General features: G+C 40.3%; 1 protein-coding gene across 1 annotated transcript in view; it reads right to left on the reverse strand.

Moving 5' to 3' along the window:
• slc8a2b (solute carrier family 8 member 2b) overlaps positions 1 to 24497 on the reverse strand; it is a 159773-nt gene extending 135276 nt beyond the window's left edge. Inside the window, exon 1 of the mRNA XM_046072948.1 lies at positions 24397 to 24497. The gene's annotated coding sequence lies outside the window, so the exon portion shown is untranslated. The remainder of the gene's footprint in view (positions 1 to 24396) is intronic.
• Positions 24498 to 25036: the final 539 nt, after the last annotated feature.

Here is a 25036-nt window from a genome sequence, read left to right on the forward strand (position 1 = left end):
TTTCCAATTCACTGAGATGCTGCAATGTCGGCATCCCAGACTGACGTGTGTCGCATGCATTAGCTGTGTAACGCACAGTCCAATCACAATGTACAAATGTTTACCTTTGCTTTTGCTTCTTCATTTATTGCTTACAGATATCTACAAATGCTTTTTGTAATCCAGGAAGCACATCAATCATTACCATATTTGAACTACTGCTACGCCACCTGCAGACGCCATGGCCATGGTCAAAAAACTGTAAGCCTCACCTATATGCAACACACCTGACTAATTACCTTCACTGTACAAATGCAGTCCCAGTACTGATAACTGCCCCCAGTGTATTGGCAACACTCATAGCCTTCTAAGCTCATCAATACCAACATGAGTTAGAGCGGGTGCATTTAATAAATAACAAATAATATTATTTTGCATCATTCAGTTTGTTCTTGAATTTAGCGGTCAAACCACTATTTCAATCAGAACAGGCATAATCAAAATATCACAGTATCAATGGTTCTTAAGAAAAAAGTAAAAAGCCTTGTTATATGAAACAGTTCTGCTAGCAGTATTTTCTTAGCAACAAATCATTTATGAATGCCCCCCACTGCTCAAGAATTACTGGTTAATCTAAAAAGTAAAGCATCTATGTGCATGTTAACTGTCACAAAAAAATTTTATTGAAAAATGCACAACCAGAGATGAAAGTGTCAGTAAATGGCAAGAGTCTACAAGATGAAAGCCTTAAAGACTTCACATCATGATTTATGACAGAGTGTCTCTGCGGCTTGTGGAGGTGGACAGCGTTAAATGGTGAACTTGCATCTACAGCAGCAGCCTCACAAACTGTATTTGGGCCCCCAGGAAACAGTATGATTACACACTGAGTAAAACAAATCCTTGGTTTTGACTTAAGGAAAAAATTTTTTGGCAAATGATTAAATAACAAAGTCTCTGGCAGCCATGTTAGAGTATTTCATGTTTTCGATGACGTTTGTTAAAACCTCTTAAACTCTAGCCCCATACCCAGGAAAATACACCCAAAATAACACTCCAAAGATGAGTCAGGAAAAATTCCTCAACTATAAGGCTTATATGCACATTTCTGGTCTCCTATGACCGGTAAAAAAAATAGAGACAGCTGTTCCACTTCGTAATTTGTTTACAGTAATGTCACATTGGACAGACTCCCAAAACAGCAAAATAAAGTGTCTCAACTAGAAAAAGTCACAAATGTCAGAAATACATTACCTGGAGATTCAATAAGGCAGTTGTATATGTCAGGGTCCGCTTGTGGAGGCAGACTGAAAGAACACTCATCATCCCCTGTTTCTTTAATTGTTTCAATATGATGTTGATTGTCAGTGACATAACATAATAAGAAATGCAAAATGAAGGAACAGGAAACAAATATATATTTGACAACCATTCAAGATTTAGTACAAAAATTACATAAGGAAATAATGGGCAGGATCATCCGCATAGAGAGTTCAGCAGCCTTTGTACACATCTGGTCTTTCCACAATTTAGTCTCCTGTTGTCTGTTTATTTTTGGGTCAGGTGGCTCATTTGTTCTCTTCTCCCTTAAATCTGTTACTGTTCAACATCGTGTTAAACCTTTTGGTGCCTCCAGCCTTTTATCTTTGTGCTCCCATTGTTTTAAACCAGAGCAGCTCCATTACCTGAGCCACTCAGAAAACAGAAGTAGTTTCACTGTGTTGACCCAGCATAAATGCAGTGGTTATTGGGCATATCAATGAGAACACTGCAGCTTCTCTGTGCTTGATGGAAATACATTTATGCAAATCTGAACAGAAGTTAATTAGGTGGAAAATTGTCTGCTGGGTGATTTGAGTTTCTGTCTTACATGGAACTTGCATTGTGTGTGTGTGTGTGTGTGTGTGTGTGTGTGTGTGTGTGATGAAGGCTGTATTTTGTTTTACAACCTGTTGCTCTCCTGGTTTTGTAAAGTGCCCTTTACTCACAAATTTAAAGGATAAAGCTAAGATTCTTTAGTTTCTGTCTGTGTCTATTGGTATACCTAAATGAACTCCGAACAGAAAATTACCTCGCACATCTATAATGTGAGAGAGGTGCGTTAGAGGGGCACGAGTAGGTCAAAAGTTACAAAGAAACTCCCACACACCGTCTGACTTGTAAAAATAAATTCATATGCTGGCAACATTACCTTAAGGTCTAGTACAGAAACATTGACCTTAAGGTCTAGTACCGAATTTATTTTTGCAAGTCAGAGAGTGTGTGGGAGTTTTTTTGCAAACCTAAATGAACTGCACAATGTTCAGAGCATGGTGGGCCACACGACAAGAAGACCAAAGCGAGCTGGCCCCAACCACATGATGAATGGAGTGGCACCTGAAAACTAGTTGAGTTCACTGCTGTTCAGGTGAGGCCTGCAACCCAAGGCTTTCAGTGTATGTCGAGGCCTGTTAGTATCTGGTACAGTCATAAGGCTCAGTGGTAATTAAATTCCCTAGAACTACCAAGAAAACATACCAGTACCACCTGTACTAGGGCACAAATGTAAACACAAACTCACCTGTCATGCCCCAGCAACAGTTACATTCAGTATTTTCATCTGTGGCAGGAAGCTGTTGTATGTTGCAACAGTACAGAGATAGGAGCATAGACAGTTGCAGTTCAGCTTCTGGCCACTAGTGGCAGCCCTGAGCCCCAGCGCTCCAGTTCATATCCATAATGCAAAGAAGACGGCGCATCAGTGTTGCATTGAAGGAGCTACTCCTATGAACACAGTCAGTGTAGTTTAGTAAACCAGAGAGACAGATTTTTTTTGGCATGTTTTAGGTGATTTAATTATTTTTGTCATTCTCTTTAATGTGTTGTGTCTTATCCTCAGTAGTGCAATTACATTTACATTTATTCATTTCGCTGACAGTTTATCCAAAGTGACTTACAGTTGATATGTATGTCAGAGATTGCAGGCCTGTGAAGCAACTAGGGTTTAAGCGTCTTGCGCATGGACACATTGGTGGATATGTCACAGTGGGAACTGAACCAAGGTCTCTCACACCAAAGACTCTTATCCACTGCTCCATCGCCACCCCATAATGGACAATACAGTTGTATTGAATTGTATTTTCAGTCTCTTGGCAGAGGAGATGAGCACAAGGACACAGATCACACTAAGTCACACTAATTATGTTCAATGTACTAAAGAAATGTGTTACATTGTGATTTAAATCCTCTTTTGGATGATAGTGGAGTTTTCTGGCACAGAAACATAAACTGTGTGAGGGTGTGGCTACACAGCACAACACTTTCTGGCAGATAAATCCAGAGGTATTATTGGTCTTTTTATTTATTTGTTGAAAATAAACAGACAGTAGTCCTGTCCTTTAACATGACAGCTGCTTCAGTGCAGCCGCTCAACTTAAAGGCCTGTGGTTCTACTGGGCAGCTCCCGGCTGAGAGTTTGTGTGACGGCACTAAAACAGAAGAACTTTTGTGCCTGGTATTTCACTCCCTGGGTAAATAAAAAAGTAAATAAAGTTTAAAATAACGACTCCAATAAGCTCTGTCTGAATCCCTGCTCCCCCAGCTGTCAATCTGGAAGTAAAGCTGAAGCTATGGTGAGAGGAGCTGAGGAACTCTGGTGACTTCCTCCATCAAACTTCATCTCATCTTGGCTCATTCACATCGTGTTAAAGTTTCTCTCACTTTCTTTTAGAGTAACTTTAGACATGTTGCTTAACATGATATACTCTGTGCTCTGCACACACACTCATACAACCTTCCTTCTCTCTGCACGTCACTCTTCAGTAAATGGAAGTTTTTGGAATTTCAGTCCTGTCACAACATTGCTTCATGCTGCTTTAAATTTAAAGTCTGGCTACATTTCAGAAGTCAGTCAAAACCCTAAAAGTTCTAAGTCCGAAAATATGCATAAAACATATTTCCATTTAACTTTTAGCCATTGCAGATAGTTAATATTTAGGCAAAGCGTTGAGATATATCAGCCATTTATAGTAGATGTTTGCCACCACCCAAAAGAGTTGAATGGAATTTCTTTTGTGATGATTAATGCATCCAAACATGACATTTGAAAAAATCAATAGCAGCATATCATTTTTAGAAACAATGTCTTGATTACTTATGATAATCCAGTGTCAACAGTTTTCATTTGGAACTTAATTATAAGAAACATATTCCATTAGGAAGGTAGAAAATAAAGTAGAAAACTCCAGACAGTGGAGACTGTGGTTTATGCTGAGTAACCTGGACGGTGTTTCTGGAACAACATACTGTTATTGACTTTTCCAAATTTAATTTTGCACCGCAAATGAAATGCCATTCACTTCTATGCTGCCTGTATTTTGTCTTTACTTTCATGAGAGTGTGTATTTGTGTGTTTCTTCAGCATTTGTCTGCTAGGGCCTTTAAACCACATTCAGCCTCTGTTAACAGCAAAATGTTGTGTATTATTAATTAAATTGATATAAAAAAATGTTAATGTGTGTGTGTGTGTGTTGTATTCATGCTGAGAGAGAGAGACTATGTGCCGTTCAGTGTCAGGCTGCAGCACTAAAACAAAGCCTTCTGAGTCGTCCGTGACAGGCTGAGAGGAAGAGAGGGATGATGGGATGAACAAGTGACAGAAAACAAGTGAGAGACTGAGAAGGGCCGGAGGGGACAGACAGAGAAATGAAAGAGAGCGGCTGTGTAATGAGAGGGGGGGGGGGAGACACGAACTCAACAAAAACAGAAGCAAGTCTACACAGAGAGAGGTATATGTGACACATATACACACAGGCGACCCACTGTCCTGTCCTGTCTAGCATTTGTGCATGGTTGAGGCAGTTACTCACAGGGGCAGCTGGAGAGACTTCAGAGGGAGAAATGACAGAAAGAAAGCAAGAAGAAGAGAGAACGAGAAGCAGAAAAAGTTTGTCAGAGAGTAAAAAGAAGTCTTAAGCTGTGTTCAGGACGACATTAGTACTGCGTCAGCCTCCTCAGACCACTGTGTTGGCACAGTTGGTGGTTCTGATGCAGAGGGTATGATATATAAATGGCTGTGCATTGTTTTGGCATCTAATAAGCCTTCAAACTTGTGAATCCAATACTCAAACTGGCTTTCCTTGATCATTCTCTATCTCCTTACCTGTACCTGGAGCAACACCAACTCAGCTCCTTGTGTTTTCCAACTGTGCTAATGGATACCTGAATACCCTGTGCGTGTGAATATGGCCACAGTGTCTCTTTTTACATTGTCCCTGACTCCCTCATTCTCAGTCTCTGTTGCACTTTCACTTGACATAGTGGCGGATTTAAAGGAGCAGCACTTAGTCAGATCTAAAGTAAGTACATCTGAGGCAGGTAGGTGTTGCATCTCCACCAAACCTTCTTGAACTAGGAGACCCCTTGAATCTCACAAACACACAGTTACAAGTAATGTTACTGCTGACTTTCATCTCTCTGAGCCTGGGGCAAAAACTTTGACTGGTAAGTCATAAGACTGATGATGCATATAAGCAACAAGAAAACTCAAAACGAATATGAATGAAGGAGTACAATGAAAAAAAGCAATGCTGGAGACCCAAACTGCCTGTCTACAATACCCTGAGCACATGTTTATATTACCACTTTATAGTACCACTAATATAGATGTTCACCTTCTTTTGAATAATCTATGAGTCAGTTGCCTCCAGGCTTAAACAGTCCTTTTCATTGCCTTGTGTTATGATCTTCCTCTTATGACTGAAGTGATTAGATTAGAAATTAAGAGGTAGTAGTTAGCAGTTAGTACAGAGGTTTTTTTTTTAGATTTGAGGTGAGAAACTGGATCCAGTTTGTATCGGGGTGAAACGGGTCAACAAAATATGGTGTTTTCCCCCCTGAAATGGCCACTATTGATTACTACGGACCCAGTGTCGGAACCCATCGGCTAATCGTCTGACGATATTTATCAATGTGTGAAGGTATCAAAGCAGTTTATTTATCATTATACAACACAAGCTTGTACAACGAAATGAAAGTCCCTTCAAGCTACACACATAGAACTCAACAGATAATTAAATGTATATTAGAATATGGTAACATATAAATTATACAATATATGCAGTTATTTATATACATATAAATACATCCAGCAAATAATTCTGCAGTCCATTTTTTGAATTTGCATCTGCAAGAATGTAAACAGCAGCAACAAGATAGTAATATGGTTTTAATCTTCACATAAAAAGTCTGATATTTAGGAATCATGGGTGTCCACATCTCTTTACTGAGATTACTACAGATCTGCAGCTTGAAAATGCACATTTGATTTTTCACTGAAGAATGAATGTATTTATTTTGTGTATGTGATTGCAAATCACATTCTCTTTTATTTTGCATTCTAGTATTGTTGACCATTTTTATTGTGCAGTGGTGCTTTTAAGTGCTATGAGAATCTCCATCTTGCTGAACAGCAGCCTTTTAAATAGCAGAAGCTATTACTCGTCATGCTCGTTTCACAACATCCATGTTAGTTTTTTGTTTGCCCTCTGGGTTTGATTATATGACAAAACAGCTCATGGATGCAGAACTGATTGATGGCTGAGATTTTCTGACACTTGCAGCTTCTCCTCCACCATCACACAGCAGCAGTTTTTGTGCAGTTTTTTATTCCAAAGTCGATCATGAGCAGGCTGCATACCCAAATTTGAGTGTGACATTTTTTTTAAAATGAGGCTTAGACCAACAGATTATCGGAAGATCTCCATCCATTTCCACACAGTGGTTGCTAGTCCTCCTTGGGGCCACATAAAATAATATTAAATTTAAAATTGTCCTACAAATATTCAACCTGTTTGTTACTCTCTGGACGTTTTAATCGTTAAAATACCAAACTCTGAATTATTATTATTTTTCCTTTGTGTGCCTGTGTGTACATATCAAAGGCTTTTTTTTAAATGTGGGTGTTTCGATCAGTGTTTTGGATTAATTTACAAATGTCTTCACTTGTTTATCAGTCAGCAGCCTCTCTGTCCTCTCCTCTTTTTCTCTTATCATTGTCTCTTATCCTGCATTCACATAAACATATGCCACTAAGAAATGGCAAGAGTTTAATTTTTCCAAAATGAACCGGACATGTTCAGTGTACCTGGTGGTGACCTTTAAATGGTAGGTGATGGATTGTTTCATTTACTGCTCCTGCTGCTGCTGGTTTTCACCTCAGGTGCTTATGAAGATTGCTGTGGTAGTTTTTGGTTCGCTCTAAGAATTATTACAAACTGTGTCATTTTCCAACATTAGGTTCTTAATTGCTTTGTTTAAGTTGTTTGTGGTGTTATTTTTTGTTGCAAGGTGTTTGTGACCAACAAAGGTACTGACCTACTGTTAAAGGGGAGCATGCACCATGCTACTCTTATTCTTTTTTATACTTTTCTGTATCTATACTAGAGATATCTAAGCTAATGTTTTTTTAACTGATAATCTGAAAGCTCCCAGGTTTGATAATGTACAAGTAAAAAAAGGGACCTCTAGATGATAAAAGTATGGTAACATTAAAAGCATTAGGAGGCACAGCATAGTTATTGGTTTTACCCTATCAACGTTTATTTTAGATTACACACCATAGTTTAGTTAATCATGTGTGACACTGCAACTTTTGAAAAGACATTCAAAAGAAAACCGACACAGCAGGAAGGTTGAGAGAAAACAATTTAAATGTGGGTGGTGATGGTGCATTGGATAAGACACATGCCTTTGGTGTGAGAGACCCGGGTTCAACTCCCCACTGTGACACATCCACCAATGTGTCCCTGAGCAAGACACTTAACCTTTAGTTGCTCCAGAGGCTTGTGACCTCTGACCTATATAGCAATTGTAAGTCGCTTTGATGAATAAATGAAAATCTTTATTCATCTAAAAGCAGTTTGCAGTGTTTGTCTTTTTCTGCTGCAAACTGCTTCGGACTCACGCAGTCAAACTCATTAACACATGCAAGCCCCATCAGTCTTCTCCTGTCGACCTCACCTCTAATGCCATTATTAGCTGTGGACGACTGTTGTGTCTGTCATCAGCAGTAAGAAAACATTGTGGATTTATCTGCGTCTGAAAACAGTCCCCAGCAAATGCACTAATTCCTCCTGTGTGAGTGATATTTGCTAAAAAGTATATTGTCCATCTTCAATAGAAAATTACTGGGCCTTTAAAAACAAAGTAACTAGAAATCAATCTTTCTGTCTGTCTGTGCGTCCATCAGTCCTCACAGCGACCCTGTGTTAATGACTGTGAAATAGAGCTGTCTGTCTCCAGCTCCTCATCATGGCTTTAGGGCTGCAAGTGCTTCAGGGCTGCAACTGCTCCTTAAAGTCTTCTGATGCAATTACAGTGACCAGACATTTCTTCTCGTCTCGTACAGTATGTTCCTGTGAACCTCTTCTCTTTTTTTTCACTTTTCTCTTTGTCTCTCATCACCACCATCCAGAATATTCCCTCTTCATACACTGATGTACAGCTGCTATCACCTGTTGGTAATTTCTTTTTCTTACATGGCCCATTTACACTTATAAACTTATAAAAACATGCAATTTGAGATAGAATTCTGTTCCTTCATAAAAACTACTAGAGCTGTAGATAGAAAAATCTGTAGGACCTAGAACATCTTAAAAACGTTAATACTCACAGTATATAATGTCCTGTACTAGATTTAGTAGCCTTTATAATGATGTTTATGTTGAAAATGCTTTCTGGCTTGCTTGCAGTTTTTCTATTCCTGTACCGTAGTAGTAGAACTGGTTCTGATTCTGTTCTAGCTACGGCAGCTTTAGTAGCTAGCCTCCCTGACTGAACAGGCAAAGAAAAGAACATCATCCACAAAAACTGAAACCTTAATATAAATACAATCGACAAATTCCACAGCACAGGAGATGAGAGTAAGAAGAGGTGACACACTCCAGATGATTGTTTCCATTATTCATTTGTGAAAAATGTCTATTACAGTTTCTTCAGTTTGCTTTCTTTGTTAGACCAACATTCAATAAAACCAAAGGTATTCAGTTAACATGATATAACACAGAGAAAAGCAGCAAATCTTTATATTTGAGAGGCTGGAATTATCTAATGTTTGGCATCATTGCTTCATGAATATATTCATGACGTCACCACGTTTCACCTCCTTTCCAGTACCAATGTGGGTGCCAACAGAGTGACAATAGAGCTCATTGAAAGTTGAGTCTACTGTAGATCTGAATGTGTTGCTGAAAGAGGACACTACAGTGTGTTGTGGCTGAACAACAAAGTGTTATCAGGAAGAGCAGCCAGACGTTGGTGCAAGCAGGCGGCTAGATAAGAGCCGCAAACCCCGAACACAATACTACCAGCAGAACAAAACACCCGCTCATGCTGACACACAGAGGGAGCACCCCAAAGCGCCAGGCTGTATCAGTGTAGGGGAAACATTTGATGTGTGAGAGTTCTTTTTTAAACTGCCAAATTTCCTTGTCTGGAGGATTGAGAGGAAGTCATCAAGAATTTCTATATACTAGTCTATATTATCATTTTGTAATTATTTGTACAGTAATTTCCGTGTGTGTGTGAGTATAACTATAGGTTTGCGTGAGGTGAGCCCCCATGTTAATAATAGCAGCAGTAGCCAGAGCTGTGTGACAGTTATCCTGCAGTAACAATGAGCAATGGCCCCCAATGGTCACAACGACTGACCCCAGCTCTGACCCTGCTACCGCCTAAAAAAAACACAACACGGCCCCTTGCCGCAGGGGAAACACAGAAGAAGAGAAAAATAAGAGAGTCAGTGAGATCAGTCTTTTTCTCATGGTACAAATTTGCCAGCTCATTTGGGATAATTCTACATAAATTATTTACAGTACAGAAAGCAAAACTATGCACTCACCATATAAATAAAGAATTATAGTGTTAGAAATTTTTTCCTCAGGTTACACGTGGAGTCATTTTCTACGGCAGATTTGAGAAGTTGTAAGCGAGTCAAACACGACCCGTGGAGTTTTTCATTGTAAACAAACACAGTTTTATTTACATTCTACTGTACTCACCAAAATACTTTGTGTATTTTAATAAGGCCTTGTTTATTGTAGTTTGTACCTCATAAACCTGAGAATACTCTCAAATGTTTTTAAACCTGCATTTTTACACCATAGGTCTTGCCCTTTGTTATAGGTACATTTCTCATGGTTGCCCCACTTCTCCCTGAGTTCCTTTGGAGCATGAAAAATGACTGCTACGCATCTGCAAGCTGCAGTTAAGCACATGACTGGGCAATATATCAGGGTGTGAAGTTCAGCAGAAAATCACAACAAGTCTTATAAAGAACCTAAATGCTTAACAAAAATAACTAAATCGAGTGTTGAATTGTATAAATTTGCATATCTTAAAAATATTCAGGTGTCGACTGGGGTGGCCATGATCTTCCCCCTAGGTAAAATACTTTAACCCACCATGTACACAAAAAGTGGGCAAGCAGATCTGTAAACATGTGTTGAAAACGACATAAATCACTGGTCAGCAGAAACGTGTATCAGATGATTCATGGTAACCCGTCCATCAAAATAGTACTCTACAGCGCCACTAGTGGTGAAAATCTCCACAGTGTACCTTTAAATTGGTGATTCATTATTCTTTTACCTCTATTTTATAAATATTTTACCATAACTTCCACTATTGTATGACTAGGACATTATAAATCCAAGCTAATTGAACCTATGTTAGTATCCTTCTTTTCAGATTGTGGGTAATGAATGTTTTGACAAGGAAGAAGAATACATGGAATAAAAGAGATTATATATCTGGTTCTGCTGCATATATTTTGATCCTTTACTAAAAACTGTGCATTGTGAGTCAGACAATATTATTTGAGTAACTGCAGCCACTTCTTACTAGTACCAAAAGTGAGCTCAGAGTTGCATAATGAGAGCCAGAGGCTTCTGTAAGATGCATCCACATCCAGTATGTGGTGTTTCATATCATAATGTTTGCTGGAGTAGCTCAGCAGTAAACTCTGTTACTCTACTTTGTTTTTAGTATTAAACTGTCATATGAAGAGTATGAACAATGACCAATAAATGCTATAGTAGCACCGGTGCATCTGCAGGTTACTGAAGTCATGTTCCGACCACAGGCGACATAATTCACTCACATCTGTCTTAAAGAGATGCATGTAAAAAAAGACACTCTAGGTGCTCAGCAAAGTCTTCTCTGGACAAATACAAATACAAATATAATCAAATAGAAGTGACAGTAAACAAAACAATAATATAGATCATAGGTGACAAGCTAAAAAGCATGATTATGCGATGAGGTAAAATGAGCAGGATATATCCCATCTTATATAACACAATCATCCCCTTGATTACAAAGGGCTGGCTGCATTAACGACCATATGGCCACGCACTGAAGTGCAAGTGCATACACACACACACACACAGACACACACATACACACACAGGCCTACAATACATCAGTTTACTGCTGTAGCAAGAGAAGGCAAAAAACCTACACACATTCTCACATAAATACACCATCACACACAAAAGCTTAAAGAGTGTTTAACAGAAACTATTCACTTTTAGCTGAGAGTTTCAGAGATGGTCTGTAAGCTTCTTACACATGAGGCAGGCAAATCAGACACTGAAAGCTGGCACGACTTTTCCATTCTCTCCTCCCTGCAATATTTAAAACTGATGCTCTGACGGAACATGTAAAAGATGTCCTCATCTTGATGTAGACCATTTAATAATGTGATGTAGAAGCAGAAAGCAAACAGTAAGCATAGACTTCTTTGCTATCTACCAAACCAAGTCCTCCAAATTAAACAAAAAACTATGACATCGATCCATGCAATCCAGAAAGACACACTTAAGTGTTTTCTGATGTTCCCCCATCAGCAGGACCACATTGCCATTTCAAAAATAAACCTGTTTTATCCAACAATGGATAAGGTTTGGTTAGGTTTACGCACAAAAACAACTTGGATATGGTTAGGGAAAGAACTTGATTTGGTAATATTATTATTAGGAAATGATGATGGTCATGGTTACAAGAAACTGATATTGAAATTACTGTTAGTATCCCCATTAGCTGTGCCCTAAAGCACAGCTAGTCTTCCTGTTGTCCAGAAGGTAACTGCAGCCACCTGTGTCAAAATCTGATGTGTTGTCTCTATGCAGACTTTGTCACTTTTATAAAAACGTTGCATGACTTACTCCTTTGCTCCTGACGGATACGAGTTATATTTGCCTATGGAGCCTTGTACGTTACAGAGATGCTTTAAGAACACTGAAAGTTGAATATATTCAGACTTTCTCTTTAGTTGACTTCACGGCCGCCAAAGTCCTGTGGGCAGAAACTATGTTATAGTTTTTTATATGTGCTATGGGGGACAGACATCAACAGTGTATATACCTCCTTTTTAAAGGAGAAAAGTTTCACGATGACTTTGCTGATAACATCGAAACATTTGCTGAATTCTGTATAATTCATGTGGAAAAGCTCTCCAAACAAAATCCACGTTGTTGCTCGCATTCTTTGAAAGCTTCCCACAAAAGTAAAGCTTTCTCTAAGTCTACCAGTAAAACCATTTACTATAAATGATCAATTCTTTGATATAAATGTCTCTGACTGATGTCAAGAACATGTTAGCTTAATTCCTGTGACTCCAGATGGTCAGTGTGTTGAGAGATCGTCCCATGTTTTAGGTGATCACACAGCTCGGCTGAGGGCAAAGACTGCCGCAGAGAAATTATCATGGGTCAGTGTGGTTCTCTCTGCTGTGAGGCTGTAGGGGAAATACATATCATTACAACATGGTGAGGCTAAATTATGCAACACCAGGCCTGATGGAAAAAAGGAGGTTTTGTTTTTTTTAACCGTAGATTTTCTCTGGGCTCCAGTTCGTTTAGGAGCAGATGTTCTGCTCAGCATCAGACCACCCTGTAAAAGAATCTGAAACATCAATTTGCTGCATCCTGCTGTAGTCAATATTGTGATTTCTCAATTAATTAAAACTAACTGCTGCTGTTGCTGCTTCTGAGTGCAGAATGAAGAAAACATCAGGCTGTGGAATATCAAGGTACTGCCAACACACAACCACACATGCAGTATATTCATATCATGCGGCGAAAATGCATCAAGAATACAGACACATTTAGACTTTAGTGAGAACATTACTGGTTTAAAGAGGTCAATGACATGATTTGATTTGGTCACAGTGTGTGTGTGATGAGTCACATTGCGGAGGTGTGTGGAGGAGTGATGGCTTTTAAAATCAATAACCAAAAACAGCTTGTGTGAGTTCATGTTTCCAGTTAGTTTTTTTAATTAGACTGACAGGGAGATTTAATGAGACTGTAGCCTACAACGTCAATATAATTATACTGCTGAGCAGGAGGAAGAAGGGGAAAGACAGTGATGTCAAGTTTGTCTGTCCATCACAGATTTTAATATCCTGTAATCCCAAGAATTATCGCAAATTAAACCAATCCCGCTAAAATATTTGTGCAACCTTGACATTTTTTCAAATCCCAGCAATTTTTCCCAGCAAATAATTCTTGCCAATTCTACCAACCACCACAGTTTCTGCTAAGAAATAATCTTAATACAGAACCACTTACACAAGCCAGTCAAATACATAAAAAAAATTAACCCTAAATCTTAATCAAAACAACCCAAAGAAGCTAAACAATATGTAATTTGAAAACTAACCATTTGACATGGTAGGAAGCACAATTCATGAGTGTTTTCAACTTCCTGACTTGCCTTCTCCACAGGCGAGTGACTACAGAGAAAAATCTCCACAAACAGATCATTACTAAGATCCTGAGAGATTCCAAAAATGAAAAACAATTTCAAATTTTAGCGACATCTTTTGGATGAACTGCTGTATTTTCAATCTTTTCAGTCTGCATTACTCACACAAAAGCTCCATGAGATCCAAGAGCGACTGTTTGATGAATGATTATACACAAGCCCACATTCACACACAATGAGAAAGAAATAAAGAAAGAGAGGGGATCTGAAGATTAAACTCATAATGTTAAAATTTCCTATCTTCCACACAGTTTGTTTCTTTTTTTCCTCTCGTGGTCTTAATGTGTTTTGCGTAATACTGATTACGCAGGATGTTTAATCTGATGTTTTGCTAATTCACTCGCCCTGGATGACTCAGAACTCAAGTTGCAGGATGTGGATGTAAGAAAGAAAGAGTGGGCAAGACTGACAGTGACAAATTAAGTGATCCCTCCCTACTACCCTCCACACACAAACACACTTACATCAAGACAACAGCCAATAGGGGGACAGCTGGTGGCACAGTTCCTGGACTCCGACCAATGACTGTATGTGGGTGGACCGGTGGGGTGTATTGTGCCTATTTGTGCATGCATGCGTGTGTATGTGTCTGTTGTCTGGGCGTATGGCGGCCGTTTGATAATATTAAACAATACAGATGAGCATCATTTGTAGCAATAAGCAAGAATAGCTAGATATAGATATGTCAGGTAGTCATTGATGTTTTTATCAATCTAGTCACACTAATGATTTTAAATGACATTCAGATGTTACCGGCTGCAGAAAGTGCATCAGCGCAGCATTACGTCTGAGAAGATAATGAGGTTGTATGTCGCCATATGATCAATAATAACTCTTTCTCCTTGTCTTGACCCCTAAGGAGAGAGCACAAATGCATGACTGCACACATTTACTGCCTGTCAATCACAAGCAGAGGTAAAGAGGAGGTGGGTGGGAGGGGGTTGAGAACAGAGTGGCTTGAGGGTGGGTGATGTGTGAAGGGAAAGAGGGAAAGAATGAAAGACATAGGAGGAGGAGAAGTATAGGATGACTAGACAGATGCTGAATCTGTCAGTCAGACATGAAATTTACATTTCGGTCTTCAACAGAGACTGAAAATATTTTTTCTGAAATAAGGCTGTCCCCGACTAAGGATTTACATAGTCGAATCAGAATCGTCAAGTCCTGCCTATAGTCGAATGATAGTCGAATCATGTGTGTTTTTGTGCGCGGCGATTGCGAGTGGGGGTGAGGGAGACTGATGCAGTGAAGGATGAAGGACAAGCAAGTAATACCGACGTTTATCAGCCAGCGGCAACAAGGAGGTAAAAATCATTTATCTGCTTTGTGTGGTGACATGAAAAGTGTGACTGTTTTTCATACATGCATAATCTGAAGGTTCTGCATAATAAATGTTATTGCGATAAAGTTGTTTTTGAAATTGAAATGCCATTAAATAGGCTATATGTCTCATTTTAATCAAAAAATGACAATGGCTGGTAATTAGGGCTGAATGACGGGCGAGAGAGAGAGAGATAAAAGGGTCTTCAAAAAGCCTCAGTTTAGCTGGGAATTTACAGTGTAAGTTGAATGAATAGAGACTGCAGCTCTGCAGCTTCTCAAGATTAAAGTGGAGCTACCGTGTGTAACCACCCCACCCCACGCTTGCAATCGCTGCACACAAAAACACACATGTTCGACTATCAGTCGACTATAGGCAGGACTTGACGATTCTGATTCGACTATGTAAATCCTTAGTCGGGGACAGCCCTAATTGACCCTTCGCTAAGCCCCGCCCCCCTTACTTACTGTTGCTAAGTCCGACAAATTGTGCCACTGTCTATTACTGCACTCCCCGGAGATTTATTGTCAAATTTTTTGGACAACGCAATCACTTTTGCAGTTGCATTATATATTTGAAGGTTGTATTCAGGCTGTCAAACGGACGTGAAAACAATGAAAGATAGAAGCTAAAGCCTACCAATCACACAGTAGGCTACAAGTGAACCACCGCATCCCCCGACGATCGAGACAAAAGACAACGATATTAAGGATCAACACCGTTCCTGTAAAGCTGGGTATGCCCCTATTCATTATTAAAATCATTTAAAAGCAGATGAGTAGGGATTTATTACGTTACACTCAGTAGGAAGTTAGCTAGCGTTAGCTAACTAACATTACGTTTCAACCCACAGCTGAAATTTTTATTTTATTTTAGGTTTTGGAAAGAGAATAAATCATACTTCTCCTGTCAACCTCTCTGTGTGACGACTGTAATTATTACAAGATGTCCCAGGAACAGTGTTGGACCATATCTTGGAAAAATACAGTGAAAAAAAGCCAGAAAAGGACTCCTTTTGCATTATAGTCAATGGAGCACAACCATGAAAGTGTCGGACCTCAGTTAGAGCGAGACCTATACTGCACTGTGATTGGTCAGCTTTGTATTCGGGGCGTGGCTTAGCGAAGGGTCAATTACCAGCCATTGTCATTTTTTGATTAAAATGAGACATATAGCCTATTTAATGGCATTTCATTTTCAAAAACAACTTTATTGCAATAACATTTATTATGCAGAACCTTCAGATTATGCATGTATAAGGGCATGGAGAGAAAAGAAGAACAGACACACTTTTCACGTCAACACAAAAAGCAGATAAATGATTTTTACCTCCTTGTTGCCACTGGCTGATAAACATTGTCGGTATTACTTGCTTGTCCTTCACCCTTCACCGCATCAGTCCCCCTTTTGTCCCCACGTTTATCAACCACAATACAGTTATTGAGCTTTCTGAAGAGACTTTGGACGCTCAGCTGCTGTGACATTTTGCTATAGCAAGGCTATGTAGTGATATCCTACAAAAGTGATGGCTAAAGCCAGCTAGAAGAGGTTGAGGTCATGCATGCAAAGACAAGACTACTAGACAACAGCAAATTAGTAGGCACACTGCCATTAACTGGACAGGTGGTCTACATGTGGTCTATATTTAGTTTACTGAATGCCAGAAAATATTCAGTTAATGCGACCGCTACTCAACACTGACTGGCCTTTTTCGGGACAAGTACATGGGTGTTGTCACAACTGAGGTTCAATACATTTTATCACTCATTCCTTGCTCTAGACTATCCTCATATTAAAGGATTTTTTTAAGGCATTAAGTCATATGGTTATTAAACAGCTGTGATAAGACTTAAGAAGTTTCTAAATCCTCTGCCTCAGAGAAAGAAGAGCAAGAGGAGTTATAAAGGATAGGGTCATTGAGTGGGCAACTTTCATTTCTGGTGTGTCATTAAAACACCACAGAGAGGCACAGAGTCCTAAAATCACTGCTCTTCAAACCTACAGTCCACTCAGAGCTGATCCAACCTACACCTGCCCACACAAGAGCACTACTGTGTCCTCCACACTGCACCAACACTTTGGATTACATCCTCAGATGACAACAGAAAGCACTAACAGGCGGAGGAGTCGAGTGCGGTGTGGCATTTAAGGGGAAAAAGAAGATGAAATGATGGGAAAGAAAAATACAAATGAGCAGTTAAAAGGAACAAAATGTAAAGGAAAGAAGGAAGGAAGGAGGAGAGTAAAGAGTGCAGGTGGGATAAGAATTTAAGCAAGGAGGGGAGAAGGTGAGAGGAGAGAGATTAGTAAGAAAAAATGAATAAGAAGATATAGAAGAAGAAAAGTAGCAAATAAGAATAAATAGGTGAAGTTGGCTTACAAACAGGCAAGATAAGGAAATAAAATGATGAGGATGAAGGATATAAGGAGAAGATGAAAGAGAAAAAAATCTGATATCAGGGAAAGAGCAAGGGAAGGAAGAAGGAAGGAAGGATAAAATTGAAGAAGCATGAGAGGATGGATTGAAGAAAATAGGAGAGAATGACAAATGAGTAGTTAAAAGAGAAGAAAGAGAAAAAGTAATTTGGTGGATAGAACAGAAGTGTGAGCATGAGAGAGGAACAATGGGCCATAGAAAGAGAAAAAGATGAGCAGGAAGAAGAGATTCTGATGAATGAGAAAGGCACTGTTTTTTAGAGGAATGAAGAAAGTCAGGTAAAGGAGAAATCATCAATTGGAAGACTGAGATGGGAGGTTAAGAGAGCCAAGATGTGCTGAATAAAAAAAAAAACAGAAGTGAAGCTAGAAGGATGGAAGGACAAAAAAAGAGAAGAGATAGAAGGAGTGGTTGTAAAATGCCCCGCAGCTGATCATGGTGTTTGATATAAACTCTCCTCCAGCAGTCTCACTCTGGAGCTCTGAGCTTTTAATAGGCAAGCATTGAGCAGAGAAACAAAACATACTGTGCACACACACACATGCACACAGTTTAGCATGTACACGAAAACACGTGATTATAACGCACAATCCCTCAAGCACAAAGCTGTAAGCTGTATCCAGCTCTCATAATACATCCACAATACATCAGCTTAACTTGCAAAGGATGCACACTCTGCCACCTTCTGATGTGACATGGGAAATGTTGCCTTTATGTTAAAGTACGGCAGTTTCAAGAGACAGGCAAGCACAGGGAGACAGAGACGATGATGATTAGGGTGATGCGACAAAGATATTTGTCTGGAATCAAACCGGGAACGTGTAAGCTACACGGTATGCATCCATACCACGCAACGACCTCAGAAAAATAAGCTCTTAAAATCACATACACACACACGGTGTGGACACACACACAGTGTCAAACTGAACCTGCATTTCTGGAAAGAAAAAAACAAGCCGCAGCCATGCATGTGACACTGTAATCCTCATTTATATTGATGAGACTCGGGCTATGGGGACGTATGACAGAGTGGGAGAGAGACAGGGTGCAGAGGAGTTACATATTTAAGTGATAAAGTGTAGACCAAGGTGAGCAAGAGGGTAACAAATTAAATAGATAAAACACAGAGGGACAGCCAGAGGGAGAGAGGGCGGCTGAGGTTAAGTGTAAAGGTAAGAAGAGGAAAAGAAGAGGTTTGATGCCAGGAATGTCAATGGAAACGTGCCATTGTTATCCTTATGTAACTTTGTCGCACCGAAAGTGAAATTCACTGAGATATTCGACACAAACGATCACAGTGCAGCTGTGTTCTGCCTGTGATGAATTACTGGTGTTAAAGTTGACAAGAATATAACACATGACATCCACTTCTCCTTGGCATGAACGTGTGTGTGTTTCACTGCCTCTATTGCACAGTTTCAAACACATCTGATACGTGATTTCGTAGCAGAAGAACTGAGGAGTTGCCTCTCAGCAGGTGGCCACTGCAGCAGTTGTTCTCCTTTCAACACACGCAAACTGTATGATACACACACATATACAAACACACTGCCTGTAGTCAGTTAATCAATGTTACACAGATGCAGCACTCAGTCCCTGGTCTTCACCTGTCTGTCTGAAGAATGTGTGGCACTCTCTGCTGCTCTGCTGTTCATCAACCTGTGACTTTGTGATTTCATTTGCCTCTTTTAGGTCAAAACTGCCCAATTTCGGATGATTAAGCTTGAAAACAAAAGTCTCATGTACTGAGAAGTAGCTCATGAGTTTTAGTAACATGTCATCCTGTCAGATTAAAGGTGTTTGTGGTTTTTAATATTTCAATTTTGCCATGGTTAAAGCAGGTAAATCTCTCTGTATTCGCAGAGTTTTTAAATCTTGTGTCTGTGGCTACATTTCTGCAGTAGTGCACCGGTTGTGATGCATTTACGTCAGCCAGCATCGATTTATTTGCAAAAGCTGAAGAGGGGAGCAACCATAACGACTGGGTAGGCTACAGCAATTAAGAGTATGGAAGAACCTATGGCAGAAAAACCCTTAGAAGCGTTCCAATAAAGAAACTCTTTATTCAGAGGAAGCATTTTAGTCTAAACAAGAAAACAGAACCCTAACCCCAACACTAACCCTGCACCACCTAAAAAATCAAGTTTACCCTGCCTGAATCGATATAAACCGAGGTGGTGATGGCGCAATGGATAAGACTATGCCTATGGTGTGAGAGATTGTGACCCATCCACCATTATGTCCCTGAGACAAGACCCCCCTAATTGCTCCACAGGCATGCGACCTCTGTCATGTATAGCAATTGTAAGTCGCTTTGGATAAAAGCTTCAGCTAAATGAATAAAATTGTTTGTATCAATGCAATGGACTGGCGACCTGTCCAGGGTGTACCCCGCCTTGCGCCCGATGTCAGCTGGGATTGGCTCCAGCACCCCCGCGACCCTGTACACACGATAAGCGGTTGACGATGGATGGATGGTATCAAGCCCCATTAAGGCCAGGGGAAACCGTCAGCCACCCCATCACTGTGAATCTCATGGGCCTTCTTTTGGTTCAAGTTCTCATAAGCAGGCACGTGCCAACAGAGTTTGCATATTTACCCTCATTGCCAGAGACAACAGTTCAACCCTGCAGGTCATAAAAATAAGGATTTTGAGGATCAAGTGTGGCTTCAGCTGCATTCACGCATCATATGACATTGTGACTTTTTTTTTTTTTGCAGACGTGTGGTCGTGTTTATTTGCGCTTTAGAGTAAAAACTGCTGAACTGAAACAATCAGAAAATAATGTTTTATTTCTCTGATTTCCTGCTTTATTCTCACTAATGCCGCTCCCTATTCATTCAATCTCTCGCTCACTCGACCACCTCTGTTCTTTCTCTCTCTGTCTAATTCGTTGAGTTGGGGAGAAGGGGCCAACTTTGAATCATGTGTTTACAATTGGCAATCTACAAATCCTACTCATTCTGCCTTAAGCAACTTAATTTCAGTTTTATTCTTTGTTCTTGTGATCCTTCATAAACCTCACCTCTCAGAGATTCTGTTTATCTGATCTCCTGCCTTTGTTTTCTGCCTGTCTTCTTGTCTCAAAGTTCATTGAACATCGGTGCTCCAGAGGCTCTTTCTGTCCGTTTACCTGTGTCTCCTAAAGTTAATCTTCCTGTTTTTTTATTCTGCATGATGAAACCGGAGGTGTAGGGATTGGAAAAGATCAGCCTGTTTGCTCATTTATCTGTTTGCTGTGTGCCAGTATCTCACATAGCACTGATCCAATTTCAGACAAACTTGAGGAAGCAATGAATCTCACTACAGCCCTGCTGCATTTTCAAATTTATAGTTGAATCTCCAAAGTGACAGAGCTCAAGACTTCTTCTCTTTATTTAATAATTAATATTTACCGTCTCCCAGTCTGGCTGTCTTGCCAAAAAAAAAAATCAATCCCCCTGTCTCTATTTACATGAGTCTGCGAAACCACCCTTCACTCACACACAGACGCAATTTTACCCTGCACCAATCAGCCAGATCCTTTGCGTAATTAAAAACTGATGAAAAGAGGCTGTGGATGAGAGGATGGAGGTACGTAAACAGCTCTAAATGTAACCCAAGAGAGCAATCAGACAAGGAAGACAGAGGAGGGAAGAAGGAGGAGTTAAGAGACAGGAAGGAAGATGGCAAATGAGGTTATGAGACAAAAAAAGAAAGCGAGAGTGATGGTTATGTTGATAAAGAGATAAATACTTTTTGCTTGTTTGGTTTGTTGCCCTTGCGTGTTCTTTATTTAACATACACATTCTCTAATAAACATTTTGATCAAAGATGTGTATTAGATAATGATGTATGAGCAGCATAGTTTTAAACATCGTCACAATAAACTTTCTATCGCTATCTATCTCGACTCCTTCTCCTTCATTATTACAAACGCACTGAAGGCATCGCTTCGTCCTAAGGAAGGTTTCATGACATGGCTTTATGCTAAATCATAAGCGTACAATAACAAATATTTCATTCTTTTAAAATGTTGCAGATTATCACTTTAACGGCCAAGAATTTTATGTTATGTAACAACTCTGCCTCATCAGAGCAGCTCAGCAGCCAAGAGTACAGGGCTGAGCTTTTCCCAAGTGTGATTTGTAAATGTACGAGTGTTAGGTGGGGCGGTGATGAAAAAGAAGCACAGCACCCCCTGGGTGAAAAAAGGTTAAAAGATGCAGAAAACAGGGGAACATATGTCTCTGTCAGTAAATGGCTCAGGATAAGAGAATCTGCTAAATGCCTTATAGTTGTGAAATGTAATACAGCACAGAGAGGGAAAAACTGTAGAGGGGGAGATGCCAAGGGAGCAGGGAGGAGAGAAGAGGTGGGGAGGGGAGGGACGGGAAAGAGAACATGGGAGGAAGCAGGAGTGAAAGAGAAAGAGAGCTGGGAGATAATGGACGAGAGGAAGTGGAGAGACAGAGGCAAGAAGACAGAGAGAGGAAGGAGGAGTGTTAATAAATAATCCATCAGCCAATATAAAAGGTAAATTAGCACTTGAATATTTCTCAGAGGAAGTTAACCATGGTGGTGGAGTAGTGCAGAGGACTGCATGAGCAAATATTAAACATCAAAGCACAGAAAGGCAAATGTCTCATCATTCCTGTGTTCAAACTGCTGCTGTCTGAGGAGACAAGAAGAAAAATAGCACACTAAGTTAGGGTCAGCTAAATGATTAAATATGACTCTAATTATTCCTAAAACAATCCCTTAGGGAAAAACGATGTGTCTGGTGAAGGCTTAGTGTACTTCATGATACGTCCCGCTATATCATTTTTTAAAACATGCAGGATCTCTGTTGTTTCTTGTTTGGCTGTATCTGTATCTTACAGCCGGTTTTCTTCAAAGATGGATGATGGGAGGAAGGGCTAGGCTGAAGGCTGGTGCAAGAAAACAAGGGAAGCCCCAGAAAATCTGCAGAGACAGGAGAGGGAGACAGGGAGATATAGGAAAAGCCCAGGGAAGCCCCGCTGCAGCTTCTGTGCACAGGAGGATTCCCACTTCTCTTCTTTCTCTGCAGCCTGCATGCTGCAGCACCGCAGTTATAACCAATTGCCTCATTAAAGCTACTGCCAGACTTCAGACTGAATGCATAACCTATTTTACATTTATAATCAAGTACTATGCATCCCTCTCTCCGCCCTGCAGATCTGGCTCAAGGTTACATGCTGAAATCATGGAGAAAAACAAAACAAAACAGGAATGGTGATAATGAAGACACAATACTATACACCACACAATCTGATATATCTTAAAAAACTATATTTACTATTACTGTATGACCTATTATTTCAGGAATCACTCCTGGGTAATACAGATAAGATGCAATGTATTGCTGCATGTAAATGCATGTAAACACATGAAAGTGACATTTTTTAGATGATGATTTCCTTTATATGTTGTGCACAATTATTCCCATAAATATATGTATTCAGCGGTTAGGGCGCACAGTTCCACAACATTAACGCACGGTGCCTGTATCCGTCGTTTTAAAACTGAGGTCGAACTGTCAGTTAAAACTCTGAAATATAACATTGAGTCTGGTTGGTAACGCAGGGGCGTAGCCGGTCGACGTAAGGTGGAGAAACATCATACAACCAACCCAGCCTGACCAGAAACCCTGTCCGGACAGATCGCTCTGCTGCGTCAATGGTTAAAAGTTAAAGAGAGGAAACCGGAAAATGAGCAAATTGGTTTTCAAGATAAAAGCTTAAAGAGTGTACATTTTTAAATAATTGACACAGAATTACATAGGCTATCCAACAACAATTCAAGAATTAGCTAAATTGCTTTGTGACAGGAATAACATGCAACGCTCTAAAATAAGAGTAGTTACAAACTTTATGAACATCTCTAATGCGTTTGACCAAAGCCAGTCTGTAAAAGCTCACATAGCTGTGCATTTTCAGATAACTCCCCAAATACGTTCAACAGCATGGCTTTAATTTGAAAGTTCAATCAGAAGTCGCATGTTTCTTTCTGCTAACTTGACACTGATCTCCGCGACCAAGAGGCGCAGTGTCATCAGATAATTCTACAACCTCCCGTTGTTTCATCAATGAACAACACTTGTGACATTCCCACCAGATTATGTCACGTTTAATTTAAAAAATAAAAAATAAAACCATAATCAGAATATTGCGGATATGTGTAATGAACTTTTTCTCTACAATAATTTAGGCAGTTCCAGCACAAATGTCAAGATTGATTGATGGTGATCTTCGCCTTCAGCCTAACACAACACCTCCTGGCGCGCACCTCCCGGACTGCAAAGACTCCCTTTGGGGCCACGCTGGGCAGTGACGTTTAGCCTACTTGGGATGAAAGCGTCGGACAGGAGGCCATGTGTAGTCTGTATGCATCTCACAAAATCCCCGCAACATGCTTAGAATTTCACTCACGCTCCTAAACTTCAGGGGAAGACACAGAGGCTTCAGGGATGGACGCGGAAACAATATCCTGATTCTCTCCAGTGTAAATGTAGCCTAAATCAGAACGCTTTCTGAAGATTATGGCAACTGTCTGTCAAAGCAGATATTCTTTTGGCACGTCCCTATTGAAACATCGGTAATGACATATAGCCTAATAAACCTATTCACAGGCTTTAAAGCACCAACAGCACTTCTAGGGAGACATATTCTGTCAATAGTCTAGTTTTTGGCACCGCAAGGCAGCTCCACATGGTCGTACACAGCCAGAATCAGAAGCCAGTGATGCCCGCATGGGGCTTTATGCAAGCTCACATGAGCAAGCGCCCACAACAAGCACGCACAAACGCGCTGTACACAAACAGAGCAGAACTGTAACGGGAATGTCTCTTACCTTCTGTTTTAGTGCCAGTCCGCACTCGAAGCAAAAAGCATAGTATCTGATGTTGGTATGAAAGACTGGGAGAGACAACTGTCCTCGGTGCTGCACTCTGCCGCTCCGTCCCTGCTGCTCGACTCTCTCTCTCTCTCGCCCAGACACACTCAACAAATTGCACACATATACACACACTAGCGCCCCCCCCCCCCCCCCACCACCACACACACACACACACACACACACACACAGCGGGCTGCCGGGCGGGGTGCCGAGGAGCGCGGTTTGTCCTCGGGGGCGCGGATAGATGGATATGAGCCTGGGAGAGGACAGAAGAGAAGAGGAGACAGAAGTAAAAGAAGGAGAGTGAATGAGTGAAAAGAAAAGTGATGAGAGAGAAGAAGGTAGGGGTGACATTAAAACAGACAAAAAGGGAGAAAAAGAAAGGGACAAGAAGGAAAGAGGAGAGGAGTGAAAAGAGAAGAGATGAGGGAGAAGACATTCTGAAATACACAATATGAGTCAAAATGGGGAGACATGGGGGGAAGGAGGGCTGAAATTAAGGAGAGATAAAGAGAGGGCACGGATATGGAGTGTAAAGCAATGGAAAGGAGAGGAGAAAAAACAAATAGCAAACTGAAAACTGATTAACCACAAC

The sequence above is a fragment of the Micropterus dolomieu genome, linkage group LG17, assembly GCF_021292245.1.
Source record: "Micropterus dolomieu isolate WLL.071019.BEF.003 ecotype Adirondacks linkage group LG17, ASM2129224v1, whole genome shotgun sequence".
Taxonomy (NCBI): domain Eukaryota; kingdom Metazoa; phylum Chordata; class Actinopteri; order Centrarchiformes; family Centrarchidae; genus Micropterus; species Micropterus dolomieu.